This window comes from Bactrocera latifrons, unplaced genomic scaffold (genome assembly GCF_001853355.1).
Source record: "Bactrocera latifrons isolate USDA-ARS-PBARC rearing strain unplaced genomic scaffold, ASM185335v1 scaffold_9, whole genome shotgun sequence".
Classification (NCBI taxonomy): Eukaryota; Metazoa; Arthropoda; class Insecta; order Diptera; family Tephritidae; genus Bactrocera; species Bactrocera latifrons.
This window is the reverse complement of record NW_017537600.1, coordinates 158,247-183,822: the sequence shown is the minus strand read 5'-3', so window position 1 is coordinate 183,822 and position 25,576 is coordinate 158,247.

Sequence of the window (25,576 nt, the reverse complement as noted above, 5' to 3'; positions counted from 1 at the left end):
AAACTAATAGTTTGTACATTTTTTACACTTTTCGAAAACGGAAACCGTTAGTAAAATATGTAATTTTTGTTGTTGCTATTATTTTAACGCTGATTAAAATGCGAATTGGAAGATGCTTGTTTCGAGCTCATTGATTTTAATTGCTTAATTTTTCGATTGAACGATAAAATTGCAAAGAAAAAACAGCAACGACAAAAACACGGTTGAATTGTTGCGTTAAAAACAGGTGTTATTTGCTGTAATAATTATCTAATTGAATGAATCTCGCATGAAAGCCATAAAATGACAACTGCCTCCCAAGCATTTATAGCAAGCAAATGGTATTTATAAAAAAGTAAATGGCGCAATTTGGTTGCTTGAAGCATTTAATTTAACTGAAAGCTTCGGCAAGCTTATCAAAATTCCATATTCGAAAGAAAATCTTATTACATAAGTTCATCTTCTATGAATCTCCGTCAATTGTTTATGGCTTTGTCACTCTAGCAGCTTCTATTTCCACCAAAAGCTTAAGTAAATAGTTAAATAAATTTCTAGGTAAGGCAGTATCACAGTCTATATATTTTTTCTTATAAACCGTAACAATCGCTGGACACAAAAAGTTCAAATCAATTCAAAAATTCATGTTTTATGTTTATTTTTCGACTAAACTAGTGTGAACAAAAAATAGGAAGACTGTTAAGTTAAGTTTCCGGGTTTCAAAAAACTTATTAAATTCTACAGCACCTCTAGAATATTTTCCTAAGTTTTTAAGTTGATCCGTGTAATAGTTTCCGAGATACAGCCTTGAGAACTTGTGCGCTCGAGGCTAGCTAGGCTAAGTGTGCCGTCTTTAAACACCTTTTTCTCGAAACACCTTCGTCGGCTTATTTTTTTACAGGTTGATATGACTGTCAGTGACAACTTTGTCAAATTCATATTAAAAAAAATAAAAAATCTTTGGTGTTTAGTATACGCCTATCTTTCTGAAGCACATAAAATGCATTCGACGGTTTTTACGATGAGTGAAATTATTCAACAGAGAAGTTCCATTAAATTTTGTGTGCGCAATCCATTTCTGTAGTCGAAACAGAATGTTGGTAAAGCCCTACAGTGGTAATTGTTTGTCACGAGCAAGTCTTTTCGATTCTTACAAATTATTCAAAGAGGGTCTAGAACGCGTTGACGAACCACGTAAGGGTCGGCCATCAATATCAACTGATGATCAACACATCAATATAAGAAAGATATTATTGCTTGAGAATCGATCATTAATAGTATTACTGACAACGTTTGAATATCGGCAGGATCAGTGTAAATCGTTTTGAGAGATATTTTGGACCCAAGAAAAGTGAAAGCACGATTGTTTAAAAAAATTGTAAATTTTTTCGAAAAACAGACTCCCGTTAACGTCTGTAAAACAAGCCTTTCCTACAATCAGGATCCCATAAAACGTACTTTTACTAGCGGTGAGCCTAAGATCTATGCTTACGACCCTAAAATAGACTATTAATCGACTGAATTTCATCGCGGTGAGCCGAGAAGGAAAAAGCCGCGTCAAATCAGGTCAAAAATCAAGGTTATATTGACAGTTTTCTTCGGTTATCGAGGTATGGTGCACTCCGACTTTTTTTCAACCAACCAAACTGTCAACAAGGAATACAATTTTAGTGTTATGTCGTTTGCGCTTGTTACTGCTTTGATTCTTTGCTAATTTTTCGCCAAATTTTGAACAAGTATCCTGCCACAACCATCGTTTTCGCCTGATTTAGATCTGTGTGGCTTCCGTGGCTATTCAGCAAACTCAAACGAGCACTCCGGGGAACCATTTTTGGTCAATTGAAAACATTAAATGTGAACGTGTGTTCCGGAAATTTACTTTAACAGCTGTTTCAAGGATTGGAAAAAACGTTGGCACAAGTTTGTTGAGGCGTAAAGGGATAACTTTCAGGGGGATGACATAGATTTTGAAGAATAAATTTAGAATTTGAAAATTGTGAACAAAGTCTGACTATTTCTTGCTCATGGTAGTATTTCTCTAATTTCGCAAGTGAAATCCTATACCCTTTATATGCTTTGAAACCAAACAGGCACCGTACGGAACCGAACCTAGAGAATACGTTTGATGGTGCAACAGCTCAAAATTTGGGCCAATTGCTATCTCATGACCTCATGGCGACTGTGAACGCTTAAGCAAGTGTATTATTACTATGAAAGATAACTATTTTATTTTACTTAAATAAACACATACATCCAACTGGTCAAATTTTATATTAATTCATATAAGCCGAGCGCTTAAAACGAATTGATAAACATTTTTTTTTTCACTTGAGTGATGTATGATCTTGATATGACAAATAGAGCGCGTTTGACAGCTTTTGGTTTACGAAACGAAAAATTTTTCCTTTGATTTTTATGTACAAAAATTTAACAAAAAAGTTGCCTTGCAATATTTTCTATCCAACGGGAATCTTGTCTAGGAAATCGATAAAAGTACCACAGAAGCGTTTTGGAAAGTCTACATTATCACAAACACAATTCTATTAGTGGCACAAAGCATTCAATGAAGTTCATCCACTACTGTTAATTATGATAACATTGAAAAAGGCAAAGAAACAGCTCTTGTAAGAGGTCGTGTGGGCAACAAAGAGGTGGTGCTTTCCAAAGTAAACAGGAGTTAAAAAAAACAGAAAAAATTTGTTTTTTTTTCAGCAAAATTAATTTATTTTATTCAAAACAGTACATTTTGCTTCAATACAGGTTTTTGCACGATCCAGAAGTATGTCGAACGAGTGTTTTAGCTCATCGGCCGGTATGGTCGTCAGTATGCCGGTGCAATCAATGTCTTGGAGATGTTCAATGCCATTTCCATGAATTTCATTTTTGATAAATTTACGCACAGTTTCGATGGAATTTCCGGTGATCACGACTTTTGATTGGCCCACTTGTTGATTGTCATTTATGTCCTCACGACCACTTTGAAAACGTTGAAACCACTCGTGCACTCTGCTATGGGATAGGCTATCATCGCCATAAACTTGTTTCATCAATTCAAATGTTTCGGCAAAAGTTTTACAATCCTTAAAACAAAATTTAATGTTGGCTCCTTGTTCGAAATTCATTTTCGCACCGATAACACAAACGTACTGACACTTTGAACGCAATAACTTCACTTTCAGTCAATAAAATGTTATAAAATTCTCACTAGACAATCTATAAAGACAGCAGATTCTAACGCACCAGTCTACATTTAGATGACACCACCAGGGGAGCTAGATTCAAAAAGTCCTGTTTAATTTGGAACTCACCTTGTATTAGAGGACCTCAACATTTCTTATTGATTTACTCAACACGTTTTAGGTAATGTTTTGTTAATGTTTTTGCTAATGATTTGGTTAATGTTTCGGTTAATATTTCGGTTAAAGTTTCGTGAAAGCGTGTGAATGCTAGATTCGTATCAAACTACCTAAATCTTTTGCAAAGAAAAACGTCAAGTTGCGGTGGCAAAAAAGCAATTGCCGCTCCTAAACTAAAAACAAAGCTCGCTGAATGGAAAACGGTAAAAATAAACTTTCTTAAAGGCGCTGAAAGCCATTCAGCCCGTGTCTTTTGACAACTCTGTGTAAAAAAGGATTTAAGGACTTGAAAGTGGTCCAGTAATGATTCTGCTCAACTAGAAGTCAAAAACCGTTGCATTTCTCTGCCGGGTTGTCACACTGAGTACATAAAATTTACATACATTTATACAGAAATGCAGACATCGATCGACAACATGAACAATTAAAAGTGTCCTCGCGCGCTGACGATGGAAATTTCCATAAATGGCATCAAAATACGTTCATCCGCGTGAAATTTCACATTATTATCGGCATGTCACCAGTTTGAGGTGATGGCGGTGGGCGGCCACACACAAGAACTTTGCCGCCACAGATGGATGCATGAAGTATCTATCATGAACATTACTTGCTTGCCGCAGTGTGCGCGCATGTGTGCGTGTGATTGAATGAATAAATGCGAAGTACTGCAATTGCTACTGCGACACTGCTGCAACGGTATTAACGAGAATAATTTCGGAAATTTTTGATTTATTGGGTCAAAAGTGTCAGCAACGGTGTGTAAAAACAACGAGCCACGCGAATGATGAGGCGGCGCGTTGCGACATGGGACGAACGCGCGCACATTAAGTTGACTCTTTACACGGCATGAATTGGCAATGCGAACGAAGAAGGACACAGACGAAATCTGTTGCTGGTGGACAGCAAGCAGAGCATATGAGCAAGTGGCGGGTGGCTAGTGGTAGAGTATTTGAGGCATGTTCAGGGCTCTGACGCTGATGTGTCTGCCATATATTGCTGGTGTTTAAATGTGTGTTAAGTATGCTGGCGCGCCGCATGGACATGTAAATGCAGTTGTACAACAACAAAAAATGCGTGTTGTTGCAACAACGACGTTGACGGCGTCGGCGCCAGTTGCTGCTGGTTTTATTTCATTATCGAAATTCGCAAATTCTGCAGTTTTTTCTGCCAACCACCAACTCAACACCCACCGCGCGCTTCATAACGCACCGCGCCGCGCGGCGCTCACACAACCAGCAGTCAGGCGCTGCCACATTGAAGGGTATTAACAGTCATTATTCAATGATATCTCATTGCCACAACTGTAACTGATGCAACTGCAATAACAGCGACAATAAAAACAACAACAACAATAACTGTAAAAACAACAATGCATGCATTTGCGCGCGTGTGCTTTATAGCAACTGTCGCGCTACAGTCGCGCCGATATCATCATCAACCAACAGCGCATCGTCGTCGTCGTTACCGTCGTCCTCGTCATCATTGTCACGCATTGCAATTCGATTGCGAAAATGTGCGACATAAATCGATTGCCGATTGTCGCGCAAACACCGGCCGCCCACACTAGCGCTTGTCGCCGCCACCGCCGCCGCGGCCGCTACGCCCTTTGCAGGTAATCAAATTCGAAAATTTCCAACCATTTCGCGCAGCTCAGCATTTATGCTACAATAACAGTCTATGCACATATATATGTATGTGTGCATGTGCGCGCGCCCGTTACAGTTGCATGGCGCGCACATTCTTAATTATGATTGTTTTTATGCCACAACAGCGCGCGTCGATGTTGCCGCTGCCGCTCTGTTGGACTGTCATAAATCGTCGCATTTCGACGCTGCCAGATATGAGGCAGCCACATAATGCTATATGCGCGCTAGTGTGTATGTGTGTACGCGCGCTATTAAAATCATATAATTGTGTGTGTAAACAGTTAGTTGTGCGTACATGATCACTCCGCGGACACTCATTAATTCGTTTTGGTCGAAGTTTATGTGCCGCCATTTTGATTTTGTTGCCTGTTGGCTATATTTCTCAGTTGATTGGCTGCCAGTTATGTCGCTTATGCTATTAACACATACATATACATAGATATGTATATAAATATTTAAAGCCGTAAATATGCGCGTGCATTGAATGTGGATTATGCTGAGTGTTTATTATTATTATCTTTCGATTACAGGTAAATCCTGGAATTATTTTTTGTTGGTACTCTGAAATAGTGAGACGAGTAATTCGGCGAGGCCTTATTGCTACTACCATACAACTAAGATAAAAATTTGAGAGGAAAAACGTCGGAAAACAAAATATCCTTTGCATCTAACCAAGAAGTCCAAAGAAGCTGTCCAGTTCCGTTGACTATAGCAGATCCATCAAGAAAGATTCCTTGTTATCTTTGACGCAAAGTCGCTATTTCACTTCAAAACAGGTATTGCTTAACGGTTTTAATACCTATACCGGTCTCCTGAGTAATAAATACTTTACAAATGAGAAAGTAATTCATTGTAGAGAGAATCAACATAGCTCAAGAGACTTTTATAGTCATGATGATAATGAGAGCTTTGCTTACTTCTTACCGGTACAGGTGATGTTAAATCTGTTTGATGGAAAAAGTTCGTACTTATTTCATCTATATACTCTTTTCTTCAATATAAGCTACCATATAAATAGATACTTATTCTCCTGGCTTCAATTCTGGCGCGTACACCGCTTACGGAGTTATAGCTGAATACCTTTAAAGCTGTAGTATTCTCATTCACCACTGATTCTCTGAATAATGTTACTGTCGCTGTATAACCCATACAACTCATCGTTCCATCAAGTGCAATATTCCAGTTTCCCATGCGCAAAGGACCATTAATCTTCTGCAAAACCTTTCTCTCGAACATTCCTTTAACTGACTCTTCAAGAGCTGTTACCGCGCGCCCTGGAAACATGAGCTACAATTGTATACGATGCGGTAGCCAACCCGTGTGGAGCCTGGGGTCACGGCTAAAAGAGAGCTCAGTTAAAGGCATCGCTGAAGTCTAATTGCGATGGCTGTTCACCAGGAAAGCGGCTGCGAGCGTCTGACGTCGGTCTTGAATCAAGCGACTCGTTACATACTAAATATGTATAAAACTCGAAACTACTCGACTAGCGAAAATGTGCGCTGAATCTGGTACAAGTTTTTTCTGCGAAGAAATCGTATTCCACTGCATGTCTTAGAAGTATCTTGACATCAAAATTTGTGAGATCTTGCAGTATATGACGATGACCGATTTATGTAGACTTTGTACTAGTGGACAGCTTAATAGATTAACGATTGTCAGTTAGCGGAAGAGAGTGATTGAATTTCAATGTCTAATTTGTCAATCGTTGGCTCTCGAACTAAATGATATACCTTTCCCGATTTTTGCATGGTTTTTATTAAGAGCGAAGTTGCAGCCTTTAAGGTAGTAGTATATTTACTGCTCCGAAGTGCAGCCTCCTTCAGAGAAGTGACCATCCACTCAGATAGCAGGGTGGCGATACTACCCTTGAACTCATTAACAGCGTGTTCAGGATTGGTCAAGGAGTGCCTAACCTCGTTATTAATAGCATCGAGTGGCTTTGTGATAAGACTGTGCCAGGCCACACCGGAATCGCATGATATAAAGATGATGAGCTAGCAAGGAAAACAGCTTAGAACTGTTTATCAATAGAATGCGAGCGGGTCGGTGCTCCCGTGTCCTATTGTGGTGTATTACTAGATAGCCGAACTTCGCGGGAGCTTGGCCAGCGCTGTGCTACCTTCAGTACATCAACCGTCGAAAAATCCAAAAAAATTTTGAACCAAAATTGACCTCCAGAAATCTAGTGATATCTTTGTCCTCAGTAAGGTTAGCATATCCCTAGTTGTAGGACTTTCGACAGGCCATTCTTGGCCACAGCGTCCATGTTGTAAGGATAGCTGTATGGAAAAAGACGAGGTGTAAACAACTTAATACTCTTTTCTTGTCTGTTATTAATTAACGTTACAAGTACATTAGTTCAAATCATCATTCTGAAATCAACTACGGCAATCCAAAATGTGATAAATAAGCTTAGTAAATACTATCGCAAACTCTGATTTCCTGAATTAAAACTAAAAATAACAAATTTTGAAGTACATCATTAAAAGTACTTGACCGAATTTGATCATGTAAGGTTTGGAAAATTTATAACAGTTTCTTTCCTTATGCTTTTACATACTTCGGTAAACAATTAAGATACAAGGCTTTAGTTTACCCTATGAAACCTTCTTCAACACTTCTATTCCTTTGGGCCAATGCGTCAATAACTCTTAAAAATTATAGTAAACTTGGAAATGTTTCAAAATATCAAGAGTCTCTGTAACTAGAATATTTCGTGGAACAGAGTTTACTTTTTGGACAGTGGATTCCGATCTCAATCATGGCAAGTAGGAAAACCAAAGGATAATTTTCAATGATTGTATCTCGGTAAGATCTTTTAAAGTTTGATGCACTTTCGAAAAATTAGACGCTAATACGATCTCATATAAGCTGCTGATCCATTTAAACTCTGCTCACAAATCGAATCGATGAACTTTGTTTCACAAATCGGTACCAGTTTTTTTAATGTTCGTTTGAAATTCCATCTCCGTTTGTCAATTAGTGAGTGTTCATAAGTTGTTTGAAGCCATGTGAAAAGTTTGTATGGCGATTTTTACCAAGCAAAAAGACCGAACAAGGAGTTTGTTTAAAATCCATTCGAATCAGGGTTTAGGAATCATTGAAAATATTGTACAGGTGTTTAGGATAGTCAACTATATCACAAACGCAAATTCGTGAGTTAATAAAGCATACAGTGAAGGTCGTGAAGTCATCGAAAACTTTCCTTGTGTGAGTCGTCTAACCATCTCTTTTAATGATATCAACGAAAAAGTTCAAGAAACAGTGCTCGAAAACCATCGTGTTGTCATCAGGGAGATAGCAGAGGATCTCAACATCTCCTATGTAACGACTTAACACATTGTGGTGTGAACGTTTCATACGCAAACCATTAAGCTGGAATCGCACTATAATCATACTAAGAGATATTCCACAAATTAGTTGAGGATTCGACATTTATATTTTGGGTATTAAGAAAAACAATCTTAGTATCGTTCTAAATGATATGATAGGTTTGGTTAGTCTGGTAGGCCAATGAGCCGCGCATAGAGCAATTTTAGGTACATTCACCTGTGGCCTCACTATCGATACTTTTTCCAGTGTATCATACTGTTGGGACCCTAAATGCTTACAGTGTAAGTGTAGTGTTGCAGAACAATTGACAAACGATGATCAGTTTTTCCTTGGTTCCCTGCAGTAAACAGTTTCTGCAGTCTTCCCGATCTGATAAGATATGAAGAGATATAATATTTGACAACGTAGCTGAGGACATTTATCAAACGCACTATTAGTTGCGATGAGATGTGGATTTATGAATAAGATGTCAACCCGTCCAACATTCTGGCAAATGAGGCTCCAAATATGAGTTGATGCCGGAAAAACCAAAATTCGCCGAAGTCACGGAAGGTCATCCCAACCGAGTCGTATGCAAAGGAAAATTGTATTAAGCCTCGGCATATTGACTCAGGAACCTACTTTGAAGAAAGTAATACAAATTTGTATTAAAAAAAAGGGAAAACGTATTGGGTGATCGAGTTTGAGGTAATTATTATGATTCGAAAGAACATTCTCTGGTATTTATCTTGGTAGCCAATCGACTGGTCCAAAACCTAAAATTATCTGCTCACCAAAGTGTTCTCTCAATAAATCCATCGATTTATGTGATAGGTGGAAAATGTCACCGCCTTATTGAAACCAAATATAGCCGAGAACACAAGCCTCAATTTCAGGCATCAAATAGTCGGTTATGCTGGCGTGATAAGGTCGCCCTTGACGGTTACGTTCTCAGTGCGATTTAAATTAGATCATATGCAAATTTCATTATCTTTCGTATATTAAAAGTTCACAACAGTTAAGATGAAAATAACAATAAAATCGTCAATTAGCTATATATGACCTCCCTTCAAACATATTCCTGAGTGAATAAATTCCCCTTGTCTTCTTTAGTAGAAATTATGCCACCTTTTTATTTACTATATATTTATTTTTCCAAAATTGCTTGCTGGTAGTTGCCAAAAGTAGTAAATCTCGCCACATCGCTTGCTAGTCGAAAGTTTCGCGGAAATTCGCTTATCTCTTTCGCCAACTGTGGAATATGAGCTGCCGCCGCGCCGAAGCCTTTACTTCTAATAATCTGCAGCGTTCACTACCTGGTTCCTGTCAGCTGTCAATTTTGGCACAGCTGTAACGACTACATATTACCCAAAAGCGAACTGCGAACTACATGTGAGCTATGCGAGGCAGAAAAGTTTACGCCTCAGTAAAATAACAGCCCCTAGCTGCAACACGGCTCGTATACCTATATATATGCATGAAAGTGGGACGACCTTAGCCTTCAACGCTGCTGCGGCTGCTGCTCTAAATATTTTATAAAATGTCAGTGGCAAAAATGAGTTACCGTTATATGCAACTTACAGCTACCAATGGCTGCCAAGCAATGCTACTGTTTTACTGGCGGCATTGTTGTTGCTGCCGCCGCTACATTGCACACAAGAAATATTTGCGCCCAAATACGGAATTGAATGAAAGCCATGCGCCCAGGATGAATTACAACGTTGATGAGGCTGACAGCAGCAAGGCCGGGCGGCGAGGCGGTGCAGCCGGCGGATTATTGGACAATTGGGCGTTGGTTCATGTTGTTGCTGTTGTTGCTGGGACAATAGTTAGCAGCGCATTCTCCGCTAGACGCAAGCGCTCGTAAATCATCGCAACAAACTCAGAAACTCTGAAATTCAAAGTGGCGCAACAAAAACAGCAACAATAAAAGCAAAAAGCACAACGAAACGAGCGACGGTCCAACGAAAACTCGTACTCAAACTCACAACTGGCAGCCGGCAACCGGCAACTGGCGTCTGAGACGCTTAGCGCGGCTGTCGGGCGCGTGAGTTGATGCAGCGGCAGCAGCAGCTGGCAGAGTGTGCTCATCATCATGCCACAAGCATAAGTTGCCGTAGAAGTTGCTGGCATAACTTTGTCATTGCAATCTTCAGCCAATGCCACCGGTGCTGACGATGCTGCTCAAGCGCAGCGGCACTTCGTTGGGGTGCCGAGCGCCGGTAGCGTTGGGCCGTTGAATGTTTTCGACTTGACACGGCGGCAATGCAGCGACAGTTTCGCCAATGTGCCACGGTATGAGCGGGTATTTATGACAATTGAATTTCGGCACAAGCTCATAAGAGCAGCTGCAGCGCTCTCCGCTCACCGTGCACCGCTGCAGCCTTGAAAATGTTGAAATATAGAAGACAACACAAAATGGCGACAGCCAAATGGCAAAAGCAATAGCAACAATAGTGTCTGCCAGAAAGGGTTCGCAAAATGAGGAAAACTTCAAGTCAGCCTGTGCGCTTTTTCAGTGGGTTATTTTTTTTTTTATCATAAAAGTGGTGTTAGTGCGGGTAGTGACGGCAGTAAGACAATAGCTGAAGTTATATTGCTGGGCACTGGAGTTAGGTGCTGCCGTCCAACTTTAGAATATTTTTGCTGTTAAGTTGGAGTAGCGGATGTGGCGCGTCTATCTGCTATCTCCGTTAAGCTTTATCCCGTTTGCTGATGAGTTACGAATTTGTCGTTAAAGACAAATGCCAAGTAATTATTTTCTTTTATCTAGCCTTTTAAAAAGCTTTAAGTGTTTGGGTGAGTCAGGTCATGACCTTTCTGAAAAAGTCTAAAACCATACTTTTTATACAAATTATAGGAAATATTCTCTTTCGTTGTATCCTTTGCTCTTTTTTTTGTTATAGTTTTTGGCTTTAATTTATAAAGCTTTCAAGGCAATAAAAAGTGCATAAAAAGACTTCGTTAATCCGGCCGAAACCACAATTACTTATAGCACAAACAGCCAAAAACATAGACACGTGGTCCGTGTCAGCTGATACGACCTACCTTATTCGCGCGCAATGTTAGTGAACAGCGAAAAGCGCTACTCCCTTCTCTCTTTGCCGTAGGATGCCGTAGGAATTCACGACATTTGGATTTTTGCCGTAGAAACGTGTCAGCTGATTGCTCTCTCACAACGTAGAGTTGCCAATCTCGATATACTGTAGTAATTATAAAAGTTGTCTTCAATATGTTTGAAATTTTCTTAAAATAACTCAAAATCAAAGTCGAATGCTATTGTTTATAAATCTATAAGCTATTTTTTATAGTTTGTTTCCATTTTTGATATTTTATATTAGGAAAAATAGTAATTGAAAACTTAGATGTGTACAAAACTATATATGCCTATTGAGCAATGGCAACATTGTTCAAATCCAAACAAACAAAAATGGCTGATTTCTGCGTTTTTACCGCTAGCTTAACTTTTGACACATTTTGCTTGCTAAGGTAGGAAAAGGAAGGAAGGAAGTGGCGTTTTTGGCTGTTTCTGCTTTTAAACATTATGTTCTAAGGTATTACGTGAAACATCAGTGGGACAACTCTTCTGAAATGCTCTACCATTCTGTAGAGACCAAAAATCGTTGTTCCGTTACTTTATGTTCACTCAATTGTCTTGGAAAGCCGACTGTTCTGACCAAATATTATCAAAGTCTCCGCATACAACTTTTTCGTAAAGAAATCCTTTAACAACACTTCTATAACTCTCATTGATCTTCGAAGTATTACTATAAGTTAAATTTTTCTTAATAATGTCAGCATTTAAGAACACATTGACTTCTTTACGTTATTTACAGAATTTTGAAGCAAGTTGTGATACAAAAGTTTAACGTGTTTCAGTTGAAAATATAGCTACTTTATCGAACAAAGTTGAACTGTTTCCGGACTCAATTTAAGAAGTATATCACATCGAATGATCCTGAAGCTTCAAAGGGTCACTTACGTAAAACGAAGGATTTCACTAAGCGAAAAGCGAAAGCTGTGAGCTCCTGATAAAAAATTCTTTTTAGGCTGATCATGTTGGGTCCTATAATGAGTCGACATTCTATAATTGAGTCTTGCATTCATAGAACTAGATAATTTTAAATCGATTCTTTCAGTAAGCATTAAAATATTAATGTTATTTGGAAGAGAATTTTGTAGCTGCAGATTTTGATGAAAATCTTGCCTAATTATAGGTACGGAAAAAAATTAAAACAAATTTCGAATTCCTACCCGCCTTTCATAGGAGCTTTGCCGTCCAAGTTTCTTAGCAGTTTATTTGCTACCTTGCGGAGCACCTCTGCAGACTTTCTTGATCATTCATCATTCTTTCGTTCCATTTTGCTCTTATCCTTTAGAGGTCAAAAGGTTTCTGATCTAGCGTTGTATAGCAGGGTCAATGCTGTAAGATCATATTTCATACATATATAATAACAGTGCATGGAGTGCAGTTTCTACTATTCTGTCTTTCGAATTCCGTGCTTTGGACAAGCTTCTACGAGGCGCTGCGGCTGTAATGTGCACGTCAAAGATTTCCTCTAACGTTCTCAGCAGGAAGGAAGTTAAGCTTAGAGGACTAAACTCTTTCCAGTAAATTGAATTGTGCATATCTGACATCGGTATGAAAACCACACTAACCTCTCTCTATGAGTGTGACACATAGATGTACATCCTGCATCCCCTAAAAAACGCTTTTATCCAGGCCACAGATAGATGGGGTGCATTCTGCAATTTTACTGGAATGATTGCGTCCGTACGGGAAGATTTGTATGGGTCGAATGAGCGGATTGCCCATTCTATTTTATACTCCTTAAAGATGTGTTCGAGAAATTTTATCGAACTACTCCCTTTATAGCTAGGACTTACCGTATCTTAACAGCCTGAAAAGTGCACACTGACTCCTGGCAGTAAAAAATAATCATACTTAAAATTTTGATATGTAATTATGTGTGATCCTATTAGTTCATAGTAGCCAACAGAACAAAAGAAAGACTCCTTAAAGCTTTGAAATATCCTCTGGTATCATGGGATTTACTTATTCAATGTACTACAAATATTTGTCCAAACACTTTACTTTTAAAATGCCCGAAATGTTACCTCGAGAAAGTTTTCTCCCATTAAACGATACGATTTATATAAGGATATCATGCACTATCTTATAAGTGGCTTACGAAACAAAATTAAAAACTTCGGAGTAGACATATCGTTCCTTCGTAAAGCTGTAAATACCTACGAAAGTTACTCCATCCTTCAGCAACGGCTTCAGCGCTTAGACAAGTATCGTACAGCTACAGAGGTTTAGAGAAAGTTCCATGCTCTGCGGTTTATCGTCTGAAAGTGAGGTGCATAGGCGGAAGAATTAATAAAGAAATCGGAAGTCTGGTCGGATATAGAATTCTCAATCTTACAGCGTGGAAATCGAAAGGACAATGACCAGTTAAAACACCTACAACTAGCGCAGGGATAATCTTACTGAAAGTGATGAGTTCACGAAGCTCTATTAATGTACGCTGCAATGAAATAATCTTACGACGGCGTTATTTAACCAACGTTAGTTCACCGCTGACCAAGTCACAAAAATTTTAATACCTGAATAAATCCGACTTTAAGGCAGTTTGTAATACACCTTTACTTTATGATCGAAGTTGTAAGGGTTTGAACTACGCATATTAGTACATACATATGTATATATAAACGATCAGCATGATGAGCTCAATTAATTTAGCTATGCCCGTCTGTCTGTCAGTATATCCGTCTGTCTATATGCAAAATAGTGGTTTCAGTGGTTGAGATATCGATTTAAAATTGTGTATACGTCCTTTTCTCTCCTAGAAACTGCTTATTTGACGGAACCGCCGATATCGGACCACTATAGTATATAGCTACCATACAAATTGTTCGATCAACATCAAGCCCCAGTATGGAAATTTTTTTTATTTTACAAGATATCTTCATGAAATTTGGAATGTGTTATACTCCAAGCCAATAATACAATCTCCGAAAAAATAAATCAGATAAAATTACTATAGCATATAGCTGCCATAGAAACTGAACGATCAAAATTAAGTTCTTATATGGAAAACTTTTTTATCTGACAAGATATCTTTACAAAATTCGTCATCTGTTATTTTCCAAGCCAGCAATATAATCTACGAAGAAATAGTTCAGATTAGACTACTATAGCATATAGCGGTCATACAAACTGAACGATCGAAATAAAGTTCTTATATGGAAAACTTTTTTATTTGACAAGATATCATTTCAAAAATTTGCATGGACTACTTTCCAAAGCAACGCCATAATCTCTGAATAAATTGTTGAAATCGGTTCACTATAACTCATAGCTGCCATACAAACTGTACAATCAAAATACGGATAAATATATTTTTATACACTTTTATGCTACTTTTTGCTATAAAGGTGCATTTATGCAGAGTATTATCGCTTCGTTGGAGTTTTTTTTTTTTACAATAATAAAATAACGGCAATTATTATATGCGAAAACCGCTATACGGTGCGATAATTTCGCATGTCAAATAACAAATTTCTTAATGAATCGAGCGCACTGCCTCAGTGTGCCATACCAAATCGCACAAGTCGCTCACACCTCAAACAAACCAATGAAACGTAGCCAATATTTCGCATGCAACAGCACCCACTTAATTCAAACAGCAGCAAAACACGCAAGTGGGAGCCTTTAACTGGAGCCAACCAACCGACGAACCAACGAAGCAAGCAATCGACCAACTAAACAAGGAGTAGACAGACACGCGTCCTTCACTTGTTCATAAATCTCGGCGCTGCCTTCTAAGCGCATACATCACACAAAAGCAAACACACACACACACATACACACATACAAGTATATGTGAGCACGAGTAGAATGCAGATAAGTTGCATGATGTTGTAAAGTTTATGTTTCGCTTGCTGCAGGACTTGAGGCGAGCCTGAGCTCATAAATACACAAGCAAGTAGCACATATGTATGTATGTGTGTGTTAGCAAGTAGAAAAGCTTACAAACCCGTTATTATCGCATTACGAGCACCAGCAATGAGTTGTGAATACTTGCCGTTATGCATGTACATATGTATGTATGTATTGCTGAGACTGATGCTGATCTAGTGGCAAGGCTCGTGAGGTAGTTGTACCCGCACCGCTCATTGCCAGCTGCTGGCTGCTTGCTTTGCACCACACTCGGCGATAAATTGCCGCAGCACGAAAAGTAAGTGAGCGCCTTTCTCCGATTTTAGGGATATATGCATAACGCTACATACATGTATGTGTGTGTATGTGTACGTGCCAGTTACAAGCTTTATTAGTGTAGTTGTTGGCAATGAATACATATTACATGGACTGCTGCTGGTACTGGTGGGGGGAGTTGTGGCGGAGCAATTGCTGCAGCACACGACACGTAAGCTGTATGTTGTTTGTTTATGAGGGCGTATATCGGTCCGTGCGTTCGTCAGTCAGTCAGTCAACTTGTGTGACAGCATAAACAAACAACAGCAACCGCAGCTAACAAATCCTGCCTGCTGGATGGATGGATGCTTGCTTGGTTGGCTCTTGCCATATCTTGGACAGATATAACAGCACATATGTATACATATGTATGTAGGTATGTACGTGTGTTGTGGCCGTGAACGAATGGCAGAATTGCGGCAGTTTAATTGCGCCTCAAGTGGCAGCCATCATCGCAATTCGTGCGACAGCATTTGCCTGGCGACTCAGTGATTATATTGCACTTGGCTACGATATTTATGAGTGCGAGTGTGGTGATGACCCTGTAGGAAAAATAAATAAATCACAAAAGAAGTAAAAAAATTCACTTCGTTTGCTCCGAAGTTATAATACCCTACACCGATGCATTCTGTACAGTTTTAAAAGGTATAAAAAGATATTAGCTTGATACTGATCGGTTAGTTTGTACGACAGGTATATAATATAGAAGTCCGATTCGAACAAAAAAAATCGAAGATAGCAGCATTGCCCTCGATTATAATCCGTGCTAAATATCGTGAAGATATATTGTCGATTAAAAAAGTTTTCCATGCAAGGATTTGGTTTTGACCAATTGGATTTGTTCGGCAGCTACATATGTGGTCTAGTAATTCGATCTGCGGGATTTTTTCGAATATTGTAATGCCCTTTTAGACAAAAATCTGTGATAAATTTCGTGATGTTATCTTGTAAAACAAAAAAGTTTTCCATACAAGAAGTAGATGATATCGATCAGATTATGGTCTCATATCGACAATTCCGTCAAATGAACAGCTCTTAAAGAAGAAGAGAACCTATGCAAAGTTTCATATTGATATCTCAAAATCTGAGAAACTACCTAATATATGCAGGTAAATATAAAATATGCGCTGTTCTGGGTATATATACAAGTATTCAGCAACGGAATGATGATTTGGGATGGAGTTAGAGAAATTTTATTTGAATCTTAGCTTACACATTCTCATAGTTTCATTGTTTTAACCTCGATGTTATATAACAAATGAAAGGTCTTTCGTGTCATCCATTTACTACTAGTTTGCCTTGGATTATTCCATCTTCCTTACCGTACTTTTTTGCCAGGGTAGTACAAGACTATGGCTTTTGGTTGACCATTTCCCCGAACGTTTTCAGAACAACTGTCACAGTCGCAGTGCTTCTAAGGCTAGATGTAATCCATAAAGCTCTAACGAACTAGCTTTTAAAGTTGAGGCTGTTAACTCCAAATTTACTTAGTAAGTTTTAATAATTTCGACTCGTTGTTGGATCGTATATCTTTCCATAATGAAATGTCAAGCCTTAGTGAAGAGTAATGTCAAAAGAACGGGAAAAATATGGCGTCATTGGCTGTCCCTATCGATCAACTTTTGTAGCGTCTCTATTGAAAAACACGTTACTATATATGTAATAGTAGACTAGAAAAAAGACCAATAGTTGAAGTAATTAGACTGAGTTATCGGGAAAATACTGTTCGCAAAGCGTTTAAAAGTGCTGTCAAACTCAATGATTGAACAAATCATATGTACGTTTATGGTAAAAAGTATTTAAATAAGACTATGGGAGTTGATCGTAGCAATATAGGAGCCTCAGTTCATGAATCCGAAGCGTTGACCAACCATTGTGTCTACGAGCATTGTTTTGGGATAAGTTTATTCCAAATTCCAGAAGATGTCTCAAAATACAGGAATATTGATATTCCTAGTGAAATAAAAAAAAAAAAATATTTAAGTATCGTAGGAAAAAGCACCGCGAGACTTCTTCAATCTGCTGATCTAGAAAATAACTCAAGCTGTAGCACTTAATCGAGCAGGTACAATCTTTTATAAGAGTGTACAGCTACTGGCATATGCTGATGATATTGATATCATTGGACGTAACAATCGCGCCATTAATTCTACTTTCTCCAGACTGAACAAGGAAACAAAGCAAATAGGTCTGGCAGTGAACAAGGGCAAGACGAAATATCTCCTGTTACCAAACAAACAGTCGTCGCACTCGCGACCTGGCTCTCACGTCACTGTTGAAAGGCATAATTTTGCAGTCGTAGATAATTACGTCTATCTTGGAACCTGCGTAAACACCACCAACAATGTCAGCCTAGAAATCCAACGCAGGAGAACTCTTGCCAACAGGTGCTACTTCGGACTGAGTAGGCAATTGAGAAGTAAAGACCGCTCTCGACAAATAAAAACCAAACTCTATAAGTCATTCATAATTCCCGTCCTGCTATATGGTGCAAAAGCCGTAAATCGTCGCGGTCTTGTCTGCGTAGAATAGCGACTTCACATAACCCTACAAAAAATAGTCCATCGGTGTTAAATTGTACAATCTTGGATGCCTCACCACAGACCCATGATCTGAGCTTAAGCGCTCATCAAAAGTTTACTTCAATAAATTGACAGTTTTTTTGGTCGTAAGTTATGTAGCTCCGTCTTGTTAGCCGTGCACATAATTTACTCCAATTCATACACGAAAAAGTAATTAACCATGGCTCTATGGCGCTCTCCATTGATTGTATGATTGCTCTCATTTTTGAAGAGATATTTATCATTAATTATCTCTTACTATAGACCAAACTAAAAAGTGACTTTTTGAGCTGCATTGCTGAACAAAATTTTCTTCGGAAAATCATGCCGGCGACCATAGCGTTTTGGGTCCATTCATTGCACGTGGTTATTCGGCTTCAATTGCTGCATGAGTTAGATTTTGTAACGCCACAAATCAAGATTATTCCGCAAAATTTTCCATAAATAAATCCACTCTGCAGTGGAAGCAGCATGTTGACATGACTTAGGTCAAGGCGACTAAAGCTCTAATGGTGTGTAATCGGCTGGCTGGAAAAGCCATGAGCTACAAGCCAAGGATCGTTAGGAGCTAATCACGTACAGGGCGGTAGTTGGGGCCTCAAAAGCAGATTTCATTAGATATTCAACTATCGAAGCTACAACGACTTGCATGAAGTCAATCTTGAGCTCATTTAGTGACCGAGCAGGTAGCTCACACTTCTACAAATAATAACAGAGGAGTGTGGCAGAGCGAATGAAAGAGTTAAGTGAGACTATACCATTGGCCCTTCTCCCGGGGACAGCATTACTAAAAGGGTTAACTTCACCAAGAAGTTCAAGGTTACCTTTGACAGCCAGGCCGAATGAAATTATTCTACCCTCGAGCTTTAAAACATTGGAGGGAATTGGTGCAGGGCTCTTGGGATCTTGCGTCATGCTCTCCATACCTTTTCCCCGCATTTTTCAGGCAGAATACTTTGCCATAAGTCAGTACATAGAAATAAACTCCCAACATTGCTATCGCAACGAATGTATAACCATACTTTGCAACAGTCAAGCCGCAGTCTCCTGCTTCTGTTGTAAAGAACGACTGAATAACCTTGCGGAACGGAAATTGACTTGATTAATTTTGGGCCGTCAAGCCGGCGCAATTCTTTTGAAATGGAATCCAAAAATGCCAGAAGAATGGTAAACTGTTATATCCTCTGATGGCCTGTACTCGGAATAATATTATTTTCCATACTCCTTGGCATTAATTTCCTGCCGTGTCACTTAGCTGCTTTCCCACATATTCATATATACATATCGGGCTAACTAAGCAAACGAGCGTGCGCTCCAATGACGGACTATGTGTTTACTTACATATGGCGCAGCATGGGTTAAGATTTTATTGCGTTGTCAATTTGATTTGCATAGAAATTAATGAAGTTCGAATGTGAGACAGATGAAGTTGTGCGCTGCGCACACACACGCCACCGGAGACACGACGCTAAGCACTAAGCGCTTGGCTGTCAATGGAGAATTCAATAGAGATTTGCCAAAGAGGATATGGAATTTGAATGTGAAATCGCCAAGCACATATACACGTATACATACATACATTGAAAGTGGTTGTTGGAGCGCTGTGTTGCCAGCAGGATGGTTTAAATGAGCATAATAAGCAAATAAGCGGAAGTTTGGTCATTAGAGGGTCAATGTGGCTGAAAATCGTATTAAATTGAGCTTGGTGAATGCATTTCCGTTGCAAGAACGGCAAGCGTAGCGCCCAACAGCTGTTATTGCAAATGCAATAGATGAATATATATTTATATTTATGTATATACAATGTACCGTTAGCTTCGACGCTGCATAATTTAATTTGCCTTTGACTTCAACACTTCGCTCAGCGTCTTATCAGCGCCGTTTGCATTGCGCCACGTGCCACAACATATTTTGGATTTGCGGCGCTATGTGGCATGCCAAATATGCTGATTGGAAGTTACGCTGCAGTTCATTGTGCTGCTGCATTGCATGCAACCTGCACCGTCCACTGCTTCGGTTCATTTCATTTTGTGCATTTCAATTTTCCGCACACGTTCTTCAGACTTAATCAACGCCCGAAAAATATTCAATATCAACTGGCAAAGCGAAAAGAAATGAAAGTAATTTTTATTGTTGTTGGTTGTGTGTTTTTGTTTTTTTTTTCGTTTTTTGCTTTCTTCTTCATTTGCAACTGCATATTTTCATTTGCGCTGTGGCAGCAAAGCGTTTTACGTAAAATGGCAGCAAATATTTTGCGTGCACCTGCTGCCACTTACAATGCGCGCGCCTCAGTATTACAACAACAACAATAACATCAACTAGTGTATACTACACCAACAACCTCATCTGCGTTAGCAATATCAGCATCGTTGACGGCAACTGCCAACAATTGTTTGTGTATGGTAATCACTGCCTTCGTGCTGCTCCAGCTTGCTGCCCTTTCGTTCGTTCCGTGTGCCCTGCATACGGTCAGCGTGTCGAGCGAGTCACTCAGCAAGCTGGGCGCTTGATTTTGCCGCTTGCTGCCTGCTGCATGGCAGTCACTTTTAATTAAATTGAATTGAGTTGCCGCACCACTGTTGCACAAGTCACACTTTTTCGGCAGCGTTTTTGTTTCTCGACTCGGGAATTGTACAGTGGGCATAAAAGTTAACTATTTAATTTCCGATTTTAGATTTTGAGCAAATCTTTGGTCCCAGAATCCACAATGCAACTGGCAGTGGTTCCTCTGCTGGTGCTGGCGACTCCGTCTCGCACCTCAAACCTACCTACGCATCCAGCCGGCGGCTTCCGTTGACAGGCCTATCCTTACTCTGTAACGGCGATTCGAAAAGGTAAGTCTTTTCCCAGGCTTTCATGGAGAACGATTTTTTCGCCTCAGGCTGTGGCGGTCTTCCACCCACATCCATTTCTCTTTTGCTGGTTTTACTATTCATGTCTATTGGATCCCCACTCAAAGCCATTATCCAACTCCCGGAAGGTAGTCGTCTTTAATGGCCACAAGTTTACTTCCGTTAAAAGGCCAAAGCGGGGATTGAAGCCCAAGTTTAGAGCCGACCAACGCAAACAGGGAGTCTTCTCAACCTATATCTACTACCACATCAACTTAGTAATGACAGGGGAGGAACGTACTGCAAGGACTACCAGGATTTGAAGAACGGAGGCAGTCTCCAGTATACTCAGATCACGGAATACGATGACCACCAGCCCATGGTTCAAGCAAATCCAAAAAGGTATCAGTCCTGAAATCATAGTCTAAATCGAATCTAAGTTCAAAATCCATTAGGAGTATTCACAGGCTGCAATGGTCTAAGGTCATTTAGCGTTACCCAAGATGTAGCGCGTAGGAGTGATCAATCTTCTTCTTCTTTACTGGCGTAGACACCGCTTACGAGTTTAGAGCCGAGTTAACAAAAGCGCTCCAATCGTTTTTTCTTTTCGCTGTTTGTGTCAACTCGAGATATCAAGCGCACAGCCGCTGTGTTTCTTTTCTATGGAAATGATTTCTGTGGCGGGTCCCAAATCCAGACACAACCTCGCTAGACGAGTAATATAAAGCGTTTTACACATTTTTTCAGCGAGCTGCTTCTTTCAAGACATGCGCCCGCTTGCAGCCCCACTTGCGGTAAACATTGGATCAAATTGGACGTCAGGGAACCACTAAACCGAATATATTGGAGTGGCCCAGTTGAAACTTCTTCTCTTTTAGCTGTGACCCAGGATGCGCGGAGGGAACGCAATGGTGGAAATTGGATATCACATTACACCAGGGTGATTCGTCTTACCTCCCGAATTTACTACAATCAGAGACTTTATATCTCTGCTCTTCAAGGTCGTGTCTACAGCCAGTAGCGTATCACTATCCTGCACTCAGCGTTGATAAAAAGCTATACTTATGTTTAGTTTTTTTATTGTTAAGGATTCTACCTTCCGAATGAGGACGTAATATTTCGAGATTTCTTTTACTAAAACTATACAGGTAGCAGGCAAAATACTTACTCAGACCATAATGGAACTATTTCCCAGCTGATCCAGTATAGTAGAAAACATACCTAACATTTCTTCTACGAGCATTTAGCTAATGCTAATAAACAAAATTAGTTCAAGTACCAGGTTATAGCGTTATCGAGGGCAACTGCTAAACTATTGTATTGGCGCCGCTGTTGTTAAAGTAGGACTGGGTCGGAAACTTGCTGTCATCTTCCTGACTATTATTCACTGTCGCTACATGCGAAATATTCTACTGGCCAAAATTGAATTTCAAGAGGATAGGTCCTCAACAAGGATAGAGCATACATAGCAGTATCGCAGGAAATTTCAAAACTGGTTAATTATCAATAAAAAGCACCTCAGCCTCGCCATAGATAAAGTGGGTCTGGATCGGATCTATATCGGCACTATTGGGCACCTTTTAGTGGTTTAACTGGCCTTTGTTCTATAGAATTCTTCTTTATTGACCCATATTTGCAAAATTCTATAGTAATGAATTTGAGGGTTTAGCTTAGGAAGTATTACGAGCTGCATCTAGTTTAGTAGCGGCTAGATTGCCTTACAATCAGAACGTACCAAGGACAGAGGTTTTCGGTTCCACTGAATGGAACTATACACTCGTGTTACATACTTGCGTCGTACTAAATAGAAATCAGGTAAATCGTTCGTTCGACTTTGATATACATCGAATAAATTCTTTTTACTTCAATGATGGACTTCGCTTATAAAAGGCTAAGATATCTTACATATACAACTGGAAGTTTAAAATTCTTATATAAGGAACATAAATGGGGGTTAGGAAATATAGTGACCCCATTATGTCCAGTTTCCCCAATCGACAACAATTTAACAGACGATCCATTGCTCGACCACGAATAAGTTCGAATAGAACAAAAAAGCGGCGAGGGCCGATGGATTGCCGCCAACTACCACAAAAGGTGGGTGCACTGTGTGAAAGACTGAAGCCCGCCGTAAACAAACTGATTTCACCTTATCAGTCTGGCTTTAGACCTGGAAAATCTACAATCGACCAGATTTTTTCATCGATTTTACAGTTGTTGACAGCACGAAAATGAGCTGCCTTTATGCCACCATGTCTGAATTTGGTATCCCTGTAAAACAAAAACGGCAGTGAAAACTGACGTTGAGCAATACCAAAAGCTTCGTCAGGATCGAGAAGGGCCTCTCTGAGCCGTTCGATACCCAAATGCGGTTTCTTACAAGCCGACTTCCTATCGTACGACTTCTTTAATTTATTGCTCGAGAAAATAATTTAAAGTTCAGGGCTGAACAGTGTCTTGAAAACTGAATGTAATGTGAATTGTAAAAACAACATTTCCCACTCGACAGCAATTTTCGAACACTGTGCAACATTTTATACACTTACCACTCATCAAGGTGTCCACTTGCTTTGCAGCTCAGTGCTTCACTTCGTCTTTTCTTGTGCTCCCCACTAGATTTGGTGCGCCGGTGATATGCCTTGTGTTGCCATTTCATTACTTTTCGCCATTTGTTTTCTTTGTTTTGTCTTTGCAATGTTTGATTGAAATTTCAGCAGTCACTAACGGTGGCATGCAACGTGCAGCCTGGATTGAATATCCTTTGAGCATTGCAAGCAGGAAAAAATGCCAAATTGGCCTGAGAGAATGTGCGCTTGCCCTTACTGACACACACAAACACATAGACACGCATACACGCGTTGCACGTAACGCATACGCAGTGGCATGCCAACGCATACGCAGTGCCACCAAAGTGGCTTATGCACAAACACACACCGAGTCACACACACAAAAGCAAAGAATGCACCATTCATCCATCACTCATACTCACGCAGCGCCGAAAAGGTGAGGTGACTGATGCACAGTGCAACAACAAGAACGTACTACAATGGTTGTTAAATTGGAGCTTTGCTGTAAAGGGTGTTTGACATTCGCGGTGGCCATTTACCGCATGACGGATGTTCGGTCAGTTTGCGGACAAGCAGCGGACAGCGGTACTTGTGCGTGCATCATGCATTACACATGGCGTGTAATTGAATCTGATGACCGGCCGTTGTTGCAACATCCAGCGAAAAACCTAGAGTGACAAATGCAACAAATCAGAATTGACGCAACCCCCGTTGAAGGGCATATCTGCAGCAAAAAGAGGTGGATTACAACAGAGTTAGTATTTAGAGGGTATGTGTTGAATACGAGTAGAAAACGTAAATACCTTCTAACAAATATATTTACAATTTCACTTAAGCGAATTTGTTTGGTTTCATTGTTCTTGAAAATAATTATATCGATTTCCTGGTGGTGGATGCACTTCTTTAATTAGAGATAGACATTAACTCAAAAACTTTAAAGGAGAGATCAATGTGGTCTGCTCAATATTGCTAAAACTAAGTAGACAAAAGTTTTTGAGAGGGTAACAGAGAGGTTCTATAAGTCCAACATGCATCTTTCAATTTTTCTGAATATTTTCCATTTTAGATGCAATCTTATTCCGAAAACATTTTTACAAATGTTGACTAGTTTGTTGACGGCGCAATTAAGCCATCACTAAGAGCATTGTGCTCTCGAACAGTAACCGATTAATTTATCATCAGCAACTCAATGGATTTTGTAAACTGAATAAATTTTCTCCCCATATGTTTTTAAGAATATTAGATGCTATGAGAGATATTCTATCTCAACCGGCTGAAAACTAAGTATCTCATCAATTCCTAACGGGTTCTGCATTCTGCCAATTTGACTTTACCAAGTTTCTGAAATGGGAGGTGTTAGAGGTAGCTCCAATAGCTATGAACCCTACAAAGTTGTTTAGTTTCGTCGTACCTAAAAGTAGAAGCTTTTCTACACCAATAAACAAGAAGAAAAATGGAAGCTGTTTAGTCTATTGCTCAGCGCTTTCCTTAAGTACTTATTTGTAATGCGCAGTGTTGTTAGTGTTTCCAGTCCTTACGCATTTTTCTAGCGTCCATCCTTCAAGAAGCCCTCGAAGCCACTGTAGTGTTTATGGTAGCTAAAGGGGTTAAATAGGTTTCCTCGGGTAAAAAACAGACTTTTTTCTAATTTTTTTTTTTCTCATATAAGAAAAAAACCTTTTATTAGAGTTTTTTATTGTTACAAACATATACTGTTAACAAAGAATTTCTGAAATTTTTGGAAAGAAGTATTTTAAGCTCGGCCATTGTGACGACATTTAAGGTGACCTCTCAGAAAAAATATGCGCCCCCGTTGGTAGGATAACTCTTTAAAGGATCATCTAAAATGAAAAAATAAGTGTTTTAGTTAAAATCTTAAGTTGGAACTTTCACTAAGGAAAAAAAATGAAAACTGTATTTTTGGCATGGAAAAAATTCTTCGTCCAAGTCTTTTAGAATTGTATCTCATGAAGAACGCATGAGTAGTTCTCGAGAAATCTTGCCAAGCGACTTCAAAAATACGGTTTCGAGCGAAACGCGTTTAAAGACGGCACACTTATCCTACG